The following is a 14626-nucleotide window of genomic DNA, read 5'->3' as shown; positions in this document are numbered from 1 at the left end:
TAAATTGGTACAGTTTTCCGCACCTAGACTTAGTAATGGTCATGGATATAGCTTAGCACAGCATAATGTGACGGTCCGGCCTTACAGCCTAGCCAATAGAAGGCGGGTAGTTATAGAGTGGTATCAGAGCAGAAAGTTCTATACTTCCTTCACACACATCAGCATTGAACCTGCAGCTTCCAAGTAAGAATACCTCTCACTTTGTTATGTTTATTGCTTTCATGTTTGTAGATAACTAAAGTATTCTTAGTTGTGATAGTAACTAACATGATAGTATTAGCTATGTAAACATGATGCTTTAGTTATGTATGTCCTTTGTTCCTTTAGAAATGGCACGAGGACGCCTAGCTAGAAGGGCACCAGCTACTGAGCCCCAGCATGAGGCAGGCAGTTCAGTGCCTCTCCCAAACCTTACAGCAGTAGTGGCTCAGTTACAGAAGCAGCTAGCAGAACAACAACAGGAGATAGACACCTTAAAGGCTAATCAGCAGAATACTCCCACTGTCACCCCGGAACCAAACATAGCAACCCCAGTAGTTATCGAGGTTCCATCAGTCTAGCATACAGCACCAGTAGCCCCAGCAGCAGATGCAAAGAGAGAAATCTATCTGATCCAGTGGCAGAGAGTCAAGCCCGAGAACTTCTCAGGCACCAGTGAACCATGGGATGCCCAAGCCTGGTTCAAAACACTGGAGAGTGCGATGGAGCTTCTGGACTGGCCAGAGCATGAAAAAGTGAAGTGCGCCTCCTTCTGCTTGACAGGAGATGCACGTATATGGTGGGAGAGAATTAGAGCAAAGCACCCAGTGAACCAGATGACATGGGCTGACTTCGAGAAAGAATTCTTCGAGGAGTTCTTTCACATTCGGGTCACAAACCGCCACTACGACGAGTTCACTGAGTTTCATCAGGGCAACCTATTAGTTGAGGAAGCAGTGAAGAAATTCAATAGACTGGCTCGTCTATGCCCCGAACTAGTCAGCAAAGAAAAAGAACGAGTCCGGTTGATGCTCAAGATGCTGAGGCCGGAAATAGCAATGAACGTGGCTGGCGGCGTTCATAGGCCGCAAACCACCAAAGAACTAGTCAGCAGTGCTCTGATTACCGAGCACTACCAGAATAATATCAAGCAGCAGAAGCAAGTCCTCTCAGAGTCCAAAGGGAAAGGAGGCTCAGGTACTCAGAAACAACTCTAACTGGAAAGGGAACTCCAGCAACAAGCGCAAACCAGGGAGTTACCCAAAGGGAGGACCAGCCAACAAACAGCCTAGTTATCCCAAATGTGCTACTTGTGGGAAATTTCACCTAGGAGTTTGTCGCAAGGGCACACGAGGATGCTTTGAATGTGGACAGGAAGGGCATATGGCTAAGCAATGCCTGAACAAGACAAGTCTTCCTCAACCACAGCCGATACAGTATGGAGGCCAGCCAGCACAGCTACCTCAGATGCAGGCCATTTTAGATGGTCCACACATCAGCCAGGGCAGACTAGAAGCCCCTCCAGCTATGACGAATGCAAGGATCTACTCCTTAACCAGAGAAGATGTAGTGAATGCCTTGACAGTTGTGACAGGTAAGATTAGTATTTTACAGTAAAATGCAACTGTCTTATTCGATACTGGGGCAACCCATTCTTATATATCCAGGGCATTCGCCGAAAAGTTAGCAGTACCCCCAGAGGTATTCAGTGGTCAGTTTTTGACGACGCTACCTTCGGGAGAATTTATGGCATCCACGCACTGGCTCCGGGCAGTGCCAGTCATTATAGCAGACAGAGAACTCTTTTGTGATCTGATAGTGCTAGATATGACTGATTATGATGTCATCCTTGGAATGGACTTCCTGATCAGATACGGTGCCTCTATAGAGTGTCGTAAACAGAAAGTCATATTCCAACCTGAAGCAGAAGTAAATTTGAGTACATTGGAGAACCCAAGAGAAAGGCCAAGAAGTTTCTCTCAGCGCTAAAAGCACAAAAGTTAATGGATTCAGGATGTACGGGATTCTTAGCACATGTAGTCAGTAGCAGCCAGGACAAGGACCGAAAGCTGGAGGAGGTCCGAGTCGTATGTGACTACCCAGCAGCCTTCCCTGAAGAGTTACCAGGCCTAGCACCAGACAGGGAGATTGAATTCGAGATAGAACTCATTCCCAGTACAAATCCTATCTCCAAAGCGCCTTACCGCATGGCTCCAGCAGAACTGAAGGAACTTCATGAGCAACTACAGGAGCTGCTTGACAAGGGCTTCATACGTCCTAGTCACTCACCATGGGGAGCGCCTGTACTGTTCGTGAAGAAGAAGGACGGGAGCATGCGCCTGTGCATAGACTACCGGGCACTGAACCAAGTCACCATCAAGAACAGGTATCCTCTTCCCAGAATAGATGACATGTTTGATCAGCTAAAGGGAGCAACAGTGTTCTCTAAGATAGACCTCAGATCAGGTTATCATCAGGTGAAAGTTAAAGAAGGGGATATACCCAAGACAGCATTCAGGACTAGATACGGACACTACGAGTTCGTAGTCATGCCCTTTTGCGTGACAAATGCTCCAGCTACTTTCATGGACCTCATGAACCGAGTATTCAGGGACTACCTAGATAGATTTGTTATTGTGTTTATCGATGACATTCTTATCTATTCAGGAACTCAGGAAGAACACGCAGAGCACCTGAGAATAGTATTGCAGACCCTTCAGCCGAACCAGCTGTACGCCAAGTTCACGAAATGTGAATTTTGGTTAGAGGTCCGGATATTGGTAATAAAGTGGGTCTGTTGAAAATGGATATTGTGTGATGAGGTACATGAAAGAGATAGTTGAATATGAAAATCTAGAGTTTGAGAATATGGTGAGTTTTGATTTTTGAATTATAGGATCATAATAATTCATAAAATTTTCCAATCATGTTGATGTTTTTGTGAAACTTTTGAACTTGTGCTAAAAATCTAAGGAGAAAAGTAGACGTTTCATAAAGATTTTTTTAAAACTTTTGATCTTTTGATTCTAGGCAGTTGATCTCCTAGATTCCTATGGAGCATTTCTAAAAGATTTGTTCTTGAATTAAAGGAGCATGATATCAATTTCTTAAATACCTAAGTCTCCAATCTTATTGATGTTTATGAGATAGATAGGTTTGTTTTGCTGCAAAATTGTGACATGTAGAAATTCTTTTCAGATTCTTAATAACTTTTTGGTCTTTTCATCATAACATTATTAGTGAATTATACTTATATTGAATCTAATGTATTTTGTATTTTTCACATTTCAGTTTATAGGAACAATCAAGAACAAATATTATAACAAATCTCAATTTGATGAAGTCAAAAATGAGTGGAGCGAATTAGTCTACTCGTATGTATAATGTGCCTAAGTCATGTATATTGGGATAAATATTTGAGATCATTGTGGATTTTAGTGTTGCGCATCATGTGGATGCAATTTGTGGTAAATAGTGGATATAGTTTTGTGGATATACTTTTGGATATAGTTGGGGATATAATTATGGATAAACTTGTTTGTAAGATTGATATTTGTCAATACTAAAGCTATATGGTTTAAATCAATTACTTTGTCAATAAATGTAAATTACGAAGTAACATAATACTAAATACTTCGACATATATAAATTATAGTGAAGTTATAGAATATATTTACTTTGATAATGAATGTAAACTATGAAGTTACATTTCATCTATTACTTTGCCACATTACAAAACTAACGAAGTAAAAGATGTTATTTTTTTACTTTGGCATCGGTTCACCTCTGAACTGATTTTACCTCCTTGAACCGGTCAAAGACTTTGCTATTTTTCATATATGCAACTTCGGTGATAAGACAAAATAAAATAGTACTATTTTACTTTATGTGTATCTACTTTATTAATTATCTATCTATGACTTCGATGAATATACGAAGTGAATCAAGGAAATTCTACTAGTGATTATTGGACTAACAAGCAGCGCGATGATTTTATGGCAAATGCTAAGGCCGAGTCTCATCTTCTAAATGTGCTACCTGCTCAAGAACTTGAAAGAATCGACGTCTATGATCTACCAAAGAACTTTGGGAAAAGTTTTTAGAACTCTACAAATAACCAAAAGAGGCAGAATCTAGCTCCTTGATGGACATCGTTTCAACTTCAGAAGAGTCCGAGAACAAGGAGATTGCCAAAACATAGCTAATAGCCAAATATCTACCTGAAGATGATTAAAATGTTTCAGAAGAGAGCATCGATGAAGTAAGAGATACTTCAGAAGAAAGCAGCAATGAAGGGAAAGCGCCAAACTACGAGAACAACACATAAGTGAGGTAGGTTCCTGACCTCTCAAAAAGTTATACGAGTTCATAAAACTTCTTTCTAGAAATTTTTACAAATTAGAAAAGACAAAATACTGAATTAAAAATTACTTTAGCAAAAGCATGTTCATTAGAAGACTATGATAGACTGAAAATTGAAATGACAAATTAAATGATCAACTGGAAAATTGGAAAAAGAATTGTGCATATTAAAATGTTCAAAATGTTAGAAACTTTTAATGGGTTAATTGGTATTTTAGAGTTACAAGGGTCAAACTAGAAAATTGACCTGAAAATATATATCATGAAAATTTTTTATAATATCCAGTAGGTAGGAACTTATTCTGAGTTCCTAAATCATACTTAGTCCAAATTAAATTAATTTTTATGCATGCTTAAATTTAATATGCTATAATTTTAATCTTATTTATCAAATTAATTATTTTACATGCCTTTTTTTAATGTTTTTTTTGTATTTTTTTATGTGCAACATAAAGACATATCTATACACAAAATTATTTTCAAAATTTTCTGGCTGTTATATTTATTTTTAAAATTCTTGTTTCTAAAATTGAATTTTGACAATTAAAAATGTTTAGTAAATTAAAATTTTAAATATATATATATATATATATTTGTGATCATGAGTTTTATTTTATATTAGAATAAATATTCAAGATTTTTCGATAATTATCTTATTTTTTATGAATTTTAATCAAAATATGTAATTTAAAATTTAAAGTTTTTTTAGAGATTAATTTTACAAAACCTGATTTTTTTTTAGGAAGTTAAAGTTGTATTTTGGATGGTGAGAAAAATTAACAAGATTTCTAGATGATAATTTCTATTTTTAAAAAATTTATTTTCAAAAATAACTCTATCTAATTAATATATTTTCTACAATAAAATATTTTTAAATTATCAAGATTTGAGGTTTGATAGGATCAACCAAGTTAAGTTAGGTTCTGCGTATTTGATGCCTTGTGTCTAAGTATGCAGGGACTTAGGAACATAGGAAGTCAAGAAGAAAATGCAGCTAGGGAGAAGAATGGCACATGAAGCGAGCCAATGGGCTTGGTGCATCCGAGAGACGAGGTGTTGTGGAAGAGTACGCTGGCGGATAATAAGGATGCATGTGCACGACACTTCTGAGGGATGAGAATTCAGAGCAGAAGACTACTCAAGGAGAAGGCCGAAGTTGTGTTCAGGTGAGTTCAACTCTAGATGACCGGAGAATCACCCAAGCGACCGGAGTAGCAGTCGGACAAGTCAACTCAATAAAGACCAAGTCCAGGCACCTGGACTCCAAGCGCCCGGACTAGGTCCGGGCACCTAGACTAGCTTGGTATCGAACAGGCGCCTCACGTTAGCAACACTCCAGGCGCCCAGACCATTCCAGACGGCCAGGTTCCGATAAAGTGTAGTGTTATCATCAAACCGTTATGATTAGATAAGGTGCACAGCTGGAGGCACCGAGACCCACTCTAGGTGTCCAGAGTTGCCACATCAACCAACGACCAAATCTGACTAGAGGGCTATAAAAGGAGAGCTTGTTCTCCTTTTTGAACAACTCACTTTCTATAATCTCATTTCCAATTCTGTGCTTTTAATTTACTCTTTCAACGCTTGTACAAGGCTTCTCTATCTTCAAGGATTCACTCATCGAAGGAGATCTTAGTGAGCTTTCATTGCCTTGGATTAGTAATTGTCTGATTATAGACTAAGTAAATCTAGTTGTCTCATATTTCCTTTTTATGCATTTCATTTTACTTTAATTAAGTGTGTATTTGCTAAAACTCAAAGATCGAGAAAGGTTAACTTTTATTTCAGACAATTCACCCCCCTCTTACTGGCTGCACCATGACCTACATCCTAGTTCCTTCTCCACATCTAGTGAGGTACATGGATTGTGGGTGGAAAATCAAAACTTGCAAACTAGACTCTCATCATTAAAGGAGATGATGGTTGGGAAGGAGGCAAAGGTACGGGAGATGCGTGAATGACATGCTTGAACTGAGGAGATATTTCCCCATATGCAAACATTTACAACAGCGTTCACTCCTGATTCATAGATGTCGTGCTCCGATCATTTGGAGTCCCAGGAGACTGAGGATCCCGACGATGCATCTACTAAGTTGATCATTTTGAGGTATGTTATCCTTTATCTTAGCTTTTGATTTTTCTCTATGTTTTAGTCAAAAATATTGCTATTATTTTTTTTAATTATATGCATCTCTAATTGTATTATAATTTTTCATGATCATTTTTAGATTTTGCATATTTCTATCACCATATCTAGATATCCAAAATCTAAAGTGAGGTATGTTTTTTAATTTTGTATTAGATTTTCATCAAGATATCTTATATGAATGATATAAACTTTGTGCCATTATTTTAGATGCATCAGGACTTTCATCAAATTTTATTAATTTTGGATGTTATCTTTTTTGTGTATGAATTGTATTGTTGTTGACATGAATGTTGTTAATGTGATTTTGTATTGTGAATTTGTATACATTGGATTGTAGTGTGAATTTGTTGTCTAAATCATTGTTTGTAATGGTTTGATGTATTTGTAAGCTTGTTGATATGGATTTATTGTTGTATTTGATTATATTTGGATGTAAACTGGGAACATGAATGAAAATTGAGAGGTTATTGTAGGTCCCTTTGGAGGCCGGCAAGAGGGGAGGGGTGAATTGCCCTACAAAATAAAACAAAAACCCTTCTCGGATATTCAACTAACTTAAAAGAACTTGTAATTAAAAAAGCAGAGACTAATTAAAACAGAAAATAGACACAGAGGAATTACTTGGTTTGCAATCAGAGGATTGCTAATCCAAGGCAAAGAAAGCGCACTATCTGATTCTCCTCTGGGCGGAGTAGCCTCTTACAGCGTTGAACGTACAAGAAGAAAAGTAAAGCACACAGAAGTTGATTACAAGTTCGTCGTTCTGATTAATTGATTTGCTTCTGGACCAAGGCTATATTTATAACCTTGGTCGGGGCGCCTGGAAGGGTTCCGGGCGCCCTGGGGGGATAAAACTTTATCCCCCAACGTTCAGATCGAGTTTGACTCGATCTGGTCAAAAGCCACATTCCGGGCGCCCCGGATGGTTCCGGGCGCCTCGGAGGGGTCCGGGCGCCCCGGATGGTTCCGGGCGCCCCGGATGGTTCCGGGCGCCCCGGACCCCAAAAGTCAACTCTGGTTGACTTTTTCCGTCCGGTCGCTCTGCTTCGGTTCAGCTCGTCTCGGTCCGGATCTTCTGTTCCGGCTCCACTAGCTTGGGTGATCTTGGCCATCTGGAATAGGGCTCACCGAACCCATCCTTCTCTTCGAAGACCTTCCTTCCTGCTCGCCCTCGAACGCCGCGCACGTTCTTCTCGTCCACCGGTGTACTCTTCCGCGGACACCTCGTCCCTCGGACGCACCGAGCCCGTCGGCTCTTTCCCGTGCCGTCCTTCTCGCTAGCCGCGTCTTCCGCTCGACTTCCTGTGTTCCTAAGTTCCTGCACACTTAGACACAAGGGTTAAACAACGCAGGACCTAACTTAACTTGGTTTGATCACATCAAAACACCTCGGGGTTCCAACAATCTCCCCCTTTTTGATGTGAGCAACCCAAGTTAAGCTAGGGAAAACAGATGCAATAAAAACAATTTATTTGTAATAGGGGTAATAAAAACAAGTTAAGATATTTCATAAAAAGTTTATCTACCTCCCCCTAGACTTAACATACTTCTCCCCCTTTGATCACATTAAAAATAGGGGTTCTTTAAACAAGTCTAAGGTAAAAAAAATTTTAAGTGAATTTTCATAAAACTTTCTAAGGCAATTAATATTAATTTCTAAGGCAATGTTTCACAAGAGAATATTTAGTTTAAAAAAAATCTAAGTCAATATTCAGAATATCTTTTATTTAGTTTCATAAAAGATTTCTAAGGCAATTTTCAAAGGAAAATGTCTAAGCCAATATTCATAGAAAAATTTATAAGTTAATTTAAAAAAATTATTTTAAATTTTTTTTTTTTTTAAATTAATTTTAAATATTTTCTAACACAAATTGAATAACTCTTTTAAAGCATTAGGTAAATTAAATTAATGCTTTTTCAGTTAGTCAATTAAACTTTTCATTTCGATACTTGGCTTCCAGGTCGTGGCGAGGCACTAGGCCTTCTTGGTTATTGGAGCAACAACCACTTCCTTAGACAAAGCCTTATAATGAAATTAGTCGTTTAATTTCCTTGCTGAAAATGCTAAGTTAAATTAAACAGGTTTTTGGAACCCAGTAGAGGTTCCTACCTACAGGGTTAACCAAGTATTTCCTAGGTACATTGATTTTTGATATATTTCTAATTTGACTTTGATGAAATCTATAATACCAATTTAAACCTCCATAATTTCTAAAAGTAGAAATATTTGAACTTTTATATTTTTTCAATCTTTCTATTTCTTCTTTTAGTTTTTCATTGTGAATTTTCAATTTATCAAAATCCTCTATTAGACATGATTTTGCTAAAATTCCTTTTGTTTCCAAAATTTCATTTTTTAATTTGGCATTTTCTTTTTCTAATTTATACATGGATTTAGTCATTGCCTTAATGCCAGAGTAAAGTTGATCGGGTAAGAGGCATACCTCACTTACCATGTCAGACTTAAAGCCTGAATCTCCCCCTGCTTCGCTGCCTTCATCCGAGGTCGCTCCCTCTTCATCGTTGCTCGATTCTGATATACTTTGTCCATCGTAGCTTGCCATCAGTGCTATCCCGGCGTATTCTTGAGCTTCTGATTCAGATGAAGAAGTGTCATCCCAAGTTGCTTTTAGGTTGTGTTTCTTGGGAGACTTCCTTTTGTCCTTTTTGAGTTCTGGGCAGTCTTCTCTTATGTGTCCTTCCTTCTGACACTGGTAGCATCGCACCTTTCTTCCTCCTTTTTGATTCTTTTTATTCTGCATTTTAAATTTATTAGACCTAAAGATTTTTTAAAATTTCTTACCATGTGCGCTTCTTGATCGTCTTCGGAGTCTGACTCGAGTTCATCCTTCTGAGTTGTGTTCAGCGCTATAGTCTGGGTTGTATCCTTTGTCGTTCCTGCACATCTAGTTTCGTGTAATTCAAGAGTAGAAAAACATTCCTCTAATGTACTTACCTCCAGGTCCTTTGAGATGTAGTAGGCGTCGATGATTGACGTCCACTCTGGAGTTCTGGGAAAGGCGTTGAGTGCGTAGCGTAAGGCGTCCCGATTTGTTACCTTTTCACCAAGGTTCTCGTGACCAGTAACTAGTTCTTTTACCTTTGCATGTAGACCGGCTACTTTCTCACCTTTCTCCAAGCGGATGTTCATTAGTTTGTTTCGGAGGATGTCCCTTCTAGCGAGCTTCGCTTCGGATGTGCCTTCGTGGAGTTCTAGAAACTTATTCCAAAGTTCTTTAGCTGATGAGTAGCTTCCGATGCGGTTTACTTCCTGAGGCGGTAATACGCTTAGCAGGTGATGTTCCGCACGGCTGTTTGCTACGAACTCATTCTGCTCTTTTTTTGTCCAATTGCTTTCTTCTTTTTCTTCACCGTTCTGATTTGTTGGAGCTACAAAACCGTATTTCATAATGAAATAAATTTCAATCTTGGTTTTTAGAAATACCTCCATACGACGCTTCCAGTCTGTGAAGTTCCCCTCGAATTTTGGTGGAACGATGCTTGGTCCGGCCATCTTTGTTGCTTCGATCGGCGGTTAGTCCTCCTGAAGCGTCCTGGCTCTGATACCACTTGTAGGTCCCTTTAGAGGCCGGCAAGAGGGGAGGGGTGAATTGCCCTACAAAATAAAAGAAAAACCCTTCTCGGATATTCAACTAACTTAAAAGAACTTTTAATTAAAAAAGCAGAGACTAATTAAAACAGAAAATAGACACAGAGGAATTACTTGGTTTGCAATCAGAGGATTGCTAATCCAAGGCAAAGAAAGCGCACTATCTGATTCTCCTCTGGGCGGAGTAGCCTCTTACAGCGTTGAACGTACAAGAAGAAAAGTAAAGCACACAGAAGTTGATTACAAGTTCGTCGTTCTGATTAATTGATTTGCTTCTAGACCAAGGCTATATTTATAGCCTTGGTCGGGGCGCCTGGAAGGGTTCCGGGCGCCTGGAAGGGTTCCGGGCGCCCTAGGGGGATAAAACTTTATCCCCCAACGTTCAGATCGAGTTTGACTCGATCTGGTCAAAAGTCACATTCCGGGCGCCCCGGATGGTTCCGGGCGCCCCGGAGGGGTCCGGGCGCCCCGGATGGTTCTGGGCGCCCCGGACCCCAAAAGTCAACTCTGGTTGACTTTTTCCGTCCGGTCGCTCTGCTTCGGTTCAGCTCGTCTCGGTCCGGATCTTCTGTTCCGGCTCCACTAGCTTGGGTGATCTTGGCCATCCGGAATAGGGCTCACTCGAACCCATGTTCCGGCCTTCTCCTCGAGCAGCCTTCCTTCCCGGTTTCTCGTCCCTCGAACGCCGCGCACGTTCTTCTCGTCCACCGGTGTACTCTTCCGCGGACACCTCGTCCCTCGGACGCACCGAGCCCGTCGGCTCTTTCCCGTGCCGTCCTTCTCGCTAGCCGCGTCTTCCGCTCGACTTCCTGTGTTCCTAAGTTCCTGCACACTTAGACACAAGGGTTAAACAACGCAGGACCTAACTTAACTTGGTTTGATCACATCAAAACACCTCGGGGTTCCAACAGTTATTTTATTTTTTAATAAAGATTAGCAATGAATTTTAATATTCGTCGTTAATACATCAACTAGTTCCATTTATCGAATTAGCGACGAATATATATATTCTATTGTTAATAAGTATCAGAATATTAATATCTATCGCTAATTCAATAAATATAATCTAAATTCCATTCAAGATATTAACAATGAATTAATTTAATTTCATCGCTAATAATGACAGAATTAAATGAATCTGTCACTAATTAGCTTAGGGAATATAGCAACGGAGTATTTAAATCTATCACTATATTTAATAACGACATATATGTTGGATCAAGATGCACATGAGAGGGGGATGAATCATGTGGTTTCCAAAAATCTTATCTTTTCGGTTATGAAATTAAAGTACGTGCAGTGAAAATATAAATAAAAAAAAAAAGTAAAAGACACGATTCGATTTTACTTGGTTCGGAACCACTGCAACAAAAATGTTAAAAGACAATGGTTTTAAGAGAACTCATTGTAAATTTGCTAAACGACAACGATTTTTGACAAAACTGTTATCTTTGAACTCCCCATTAAATATAAAAGACAACGGTTTTGTGAAAACTGTTGTCATTGAGTGACTACTTTTTAAATCAACAACACTTTTTACAATGGTTTCTAAAACCGTTGTCTTTAAGCGCGTTTTTAGGGGCTATGACAACAGTTTTGATAAAACCGTTGTATTTGACTTTGGTAATTTTTCCCTCACAATTTTGCTTTCCCTCTCTCCGAATATCTTTTCGGCGCCGTGTTTTCCCCTTCGCGTTCCCGAACTCTAGCCATTTTTCTTTCCCTCTCCTCATACAATCTCTTCACACCATCCTATCGACCACACAATAGTAAGGGGTGTCGCCTCCGTTGGATCTTCCTCCACGACGGTGTGCTCTCCTCTCGTCAAGTTGCTAATTTGGTTCTTGTTTATTTCTTCGATCCATTCACTTTTCCCCTTTAGACTTCGGATTTTCCATCATTTTCAGCGGTAAAAATCTCAACTTGTTTACATCTTTTTTTCTAGATCCTTAGATGGGAGGTCAACACAGCACGAGACCGCACAGCCTAGCTGTTGCAAATGCCAGCGCCGGTAGAGGAGATGGACACGCACACCTCCCGTGTCTGGCGGAGCTGATGTCTTACGAGGAGGCTTGCTACCTCAATCTCAAGCTCGAGACCTTCAACTCCACGCTCCAGCATTGCACCGGTCGTGCCATCTCCACCCTCACCAACGGCGTCCAAGTCCGTTCCCTCTCCCTCAATTCCCTCAGGGAGATCACCGGCTGCCTCCTCGAGATGAACCAGGAGGTGGTCAAGGTCATCCTCGACTGCAAGCGCGATGTGTGGAAGAACACCGAGCTCTTCGACCTCGTCGAGGATTACTTCCAGAACAACCTCCAAACTCTTGACTTCTGCACTATCCTCAAAAAGTGCCTCACTAAAGCTCGCGACAACCAGCTCATCCTCCAAGTCGCGCTGCAGCGCTTCACCGAGGAGGAGCACCACAAAGGAGACAATGCGAGGAACTCTCGTACTCTGATGGAGATGAGGCCTTTAAGGTAGTCGGTGATCCCTTCACGGAAGAGTTCTTCAAGGCTTTCCGGTCCATCCACCACCAACAGCTCCAGATGCTCGACAAAATGCAAATGAGAAAGAACAAGCTTGTCAAGAAGCTCAAATCCATCAAGTCCTGGAGGAAAGTCTCGAGCATCATCTTCGCGGCCACATTGACCACCTTCTTGATATGCTCGATAATTATCGCTACCATAGCCACCCCACCTGTTGCTGCAGCTGTGGCCACAGCTGTAGCCATCCCGATTGGATCGATGGGGAAGTGGATTGATTCACTGCTCAAGGATTACCAGAATGCTTTGATTAATTAAAAAATATTTAAATGTGCATTATTCGTTGATAATTTTTTGTTAACATAGGGATGTCAGGTTTTAGTTGAGATCCAAGTGTTTTTTTTAGAAAAAGCATGAAGGGATGTTCAATCGAACTATTAGATTATTAGAAGTAGGTATCGAGCCAGTGTAAGTCCATTTGCATGTCTAAATATCATTTTGTTTCTCATTCAACCACCATATTTTATTATCATCTTTTTGATGCCAGATATGTATTTGACGGTCAACCTCCAGGGCTGAAGAAACAAGAACTTGTCAAAAGGCTAGTCTTTATAGTTTTATCATTGTCCCCCTCCTTTTTTTTTTGTTGCAAGATAATGATAATCTTTAAGCTTATTTTTTTCTTTATATATTCAAAGAGGGAAGATGCAACTAACGATCTAAACACAATAATTGAGGTCATTGCTTGTGCATAACAAGTACCTTTATTGGGACTCTTTAGTATGCTAGAATTTCTTTTGCTGTCTTAGTTGGTTACATTTGCTATTTGCAGACTGGTGATCTAGAGGGAATTGGAAAGTACAGCAAAAGGACAGTCAAGGTAATCTTTGATATTGCTATTTTATTAGAAATTACCATGAGGATCTTATTGATTATGATGTAATCAGCATGAAGTTAGCATGCTGATTGTATGTTTTCTTCATATGTAACATAGAGTTTCTTTAAATATATTTTGAACTTTCAAATTACTTTCTTGAAGATTTTGATTCCAATAGCTGACTGTAGAGTTTTTTCACAGGTAACCAAGCAACATAATGAAGATTGTAAACATGACACAGTTTTGCTTTCTCTTGCAAACATTTCCTAAAGCTGCATGCAATTGCTTATAACAAAATGACTGAAAAACTGCTGAGGTTGCAATTCACTTAGTAATTTATGATAACGTCTAATGTACATTTGATGGGGCTTCATTCAGTTCTCAAGACCATTACATCTCACATGAATTTGTGCAGAATAAAAGTATTGGAGAGTTGAGCTTCTTGACATGTTTTATGAATTTTACTGGCTCTATAGGTATGTTCTCCCAAGTGATTCTTGAAAAGAGATTTAACCATTTAATTATTTTGTGTCATCTTTCATTTAATTCATGAGGGGCAATTCCTTAGCAACTGTAATTTTGTCAACCTTTAGGAAAATGTATCTTACTGCAAACTAGTGTGTGTGTGAAGATTTAAAGATCAACAAATATTTGTTCAGTCTAGAAAATGATGTTCACTGAGAATCTCATGGACTACCAGATCCTCAACTTCTTGATAGTTCTTGTACTATTTCACATGTTCTATTGTGGAACTTTAATACACAGTATACTTTTTCTTTATCTTGCAGTGAGAGTCTGTAAAATACAGGAAATGGACGAATCACCATAAGGGAATTTTTTTGAAATTTTTGGAAATTTTCTGGGAGTTTTTCGGAGCTCGTATGACGAGTTTCACGGGGTCCAATTATGGGTCCCGGGAAAGCCTGTTTAGGCTACCCCGCTAAATGAGGAAAAGTTTTATTTTCCTATTTCCTTTTCTTTTCCTTTTTCTCCCGTTACTGTGTCGTGTCCCTCTACTCTTTTCCCCGCGTGCCCGACTCCTCCTTGACGCCGATCCCTTGCCCTAACCACCACACGCCGAGCGGTTTCCTCTCTTCAGATCTCTCTACGTCGCTCCGCCGCCTCTGCCAGCACCACATGGAGCAGCGCTAACGCCCTACAGC

The 14626-nt window shown here is 39.7% G+C and overlaps 1 pseudogene; it reads left to right on the top strand.

Moving 5' to 3' along the window:
* Positions 1-12053: 12053 nt before the first annotated feature.
* On the top strand, positions 12054-12904 carry LOC122055007 (annotated as a pseudogene).
* Positions 12905-14626: the final 1722 nt, after the last annotated feature.

The sequence above is a fragment of the Zingiber officinale genome, chromosome 3B (genome assembly GCF_018446385.1).
Source record: "Zingiber officinale cultivar Zhangliang chromosome 3B, Zo_v1.1, whole genome shotgun sequence".
Lineage (NCBI taxonomy): Eukaryota > Viridiplantae > Streptophyta > Magnoliopsida > Zingiberales > Zingiberaceae > Zingiber > Zingiber officinale.
This window is presented reverse-complemented; position numbering and strand designations above follow the sequence as displayed.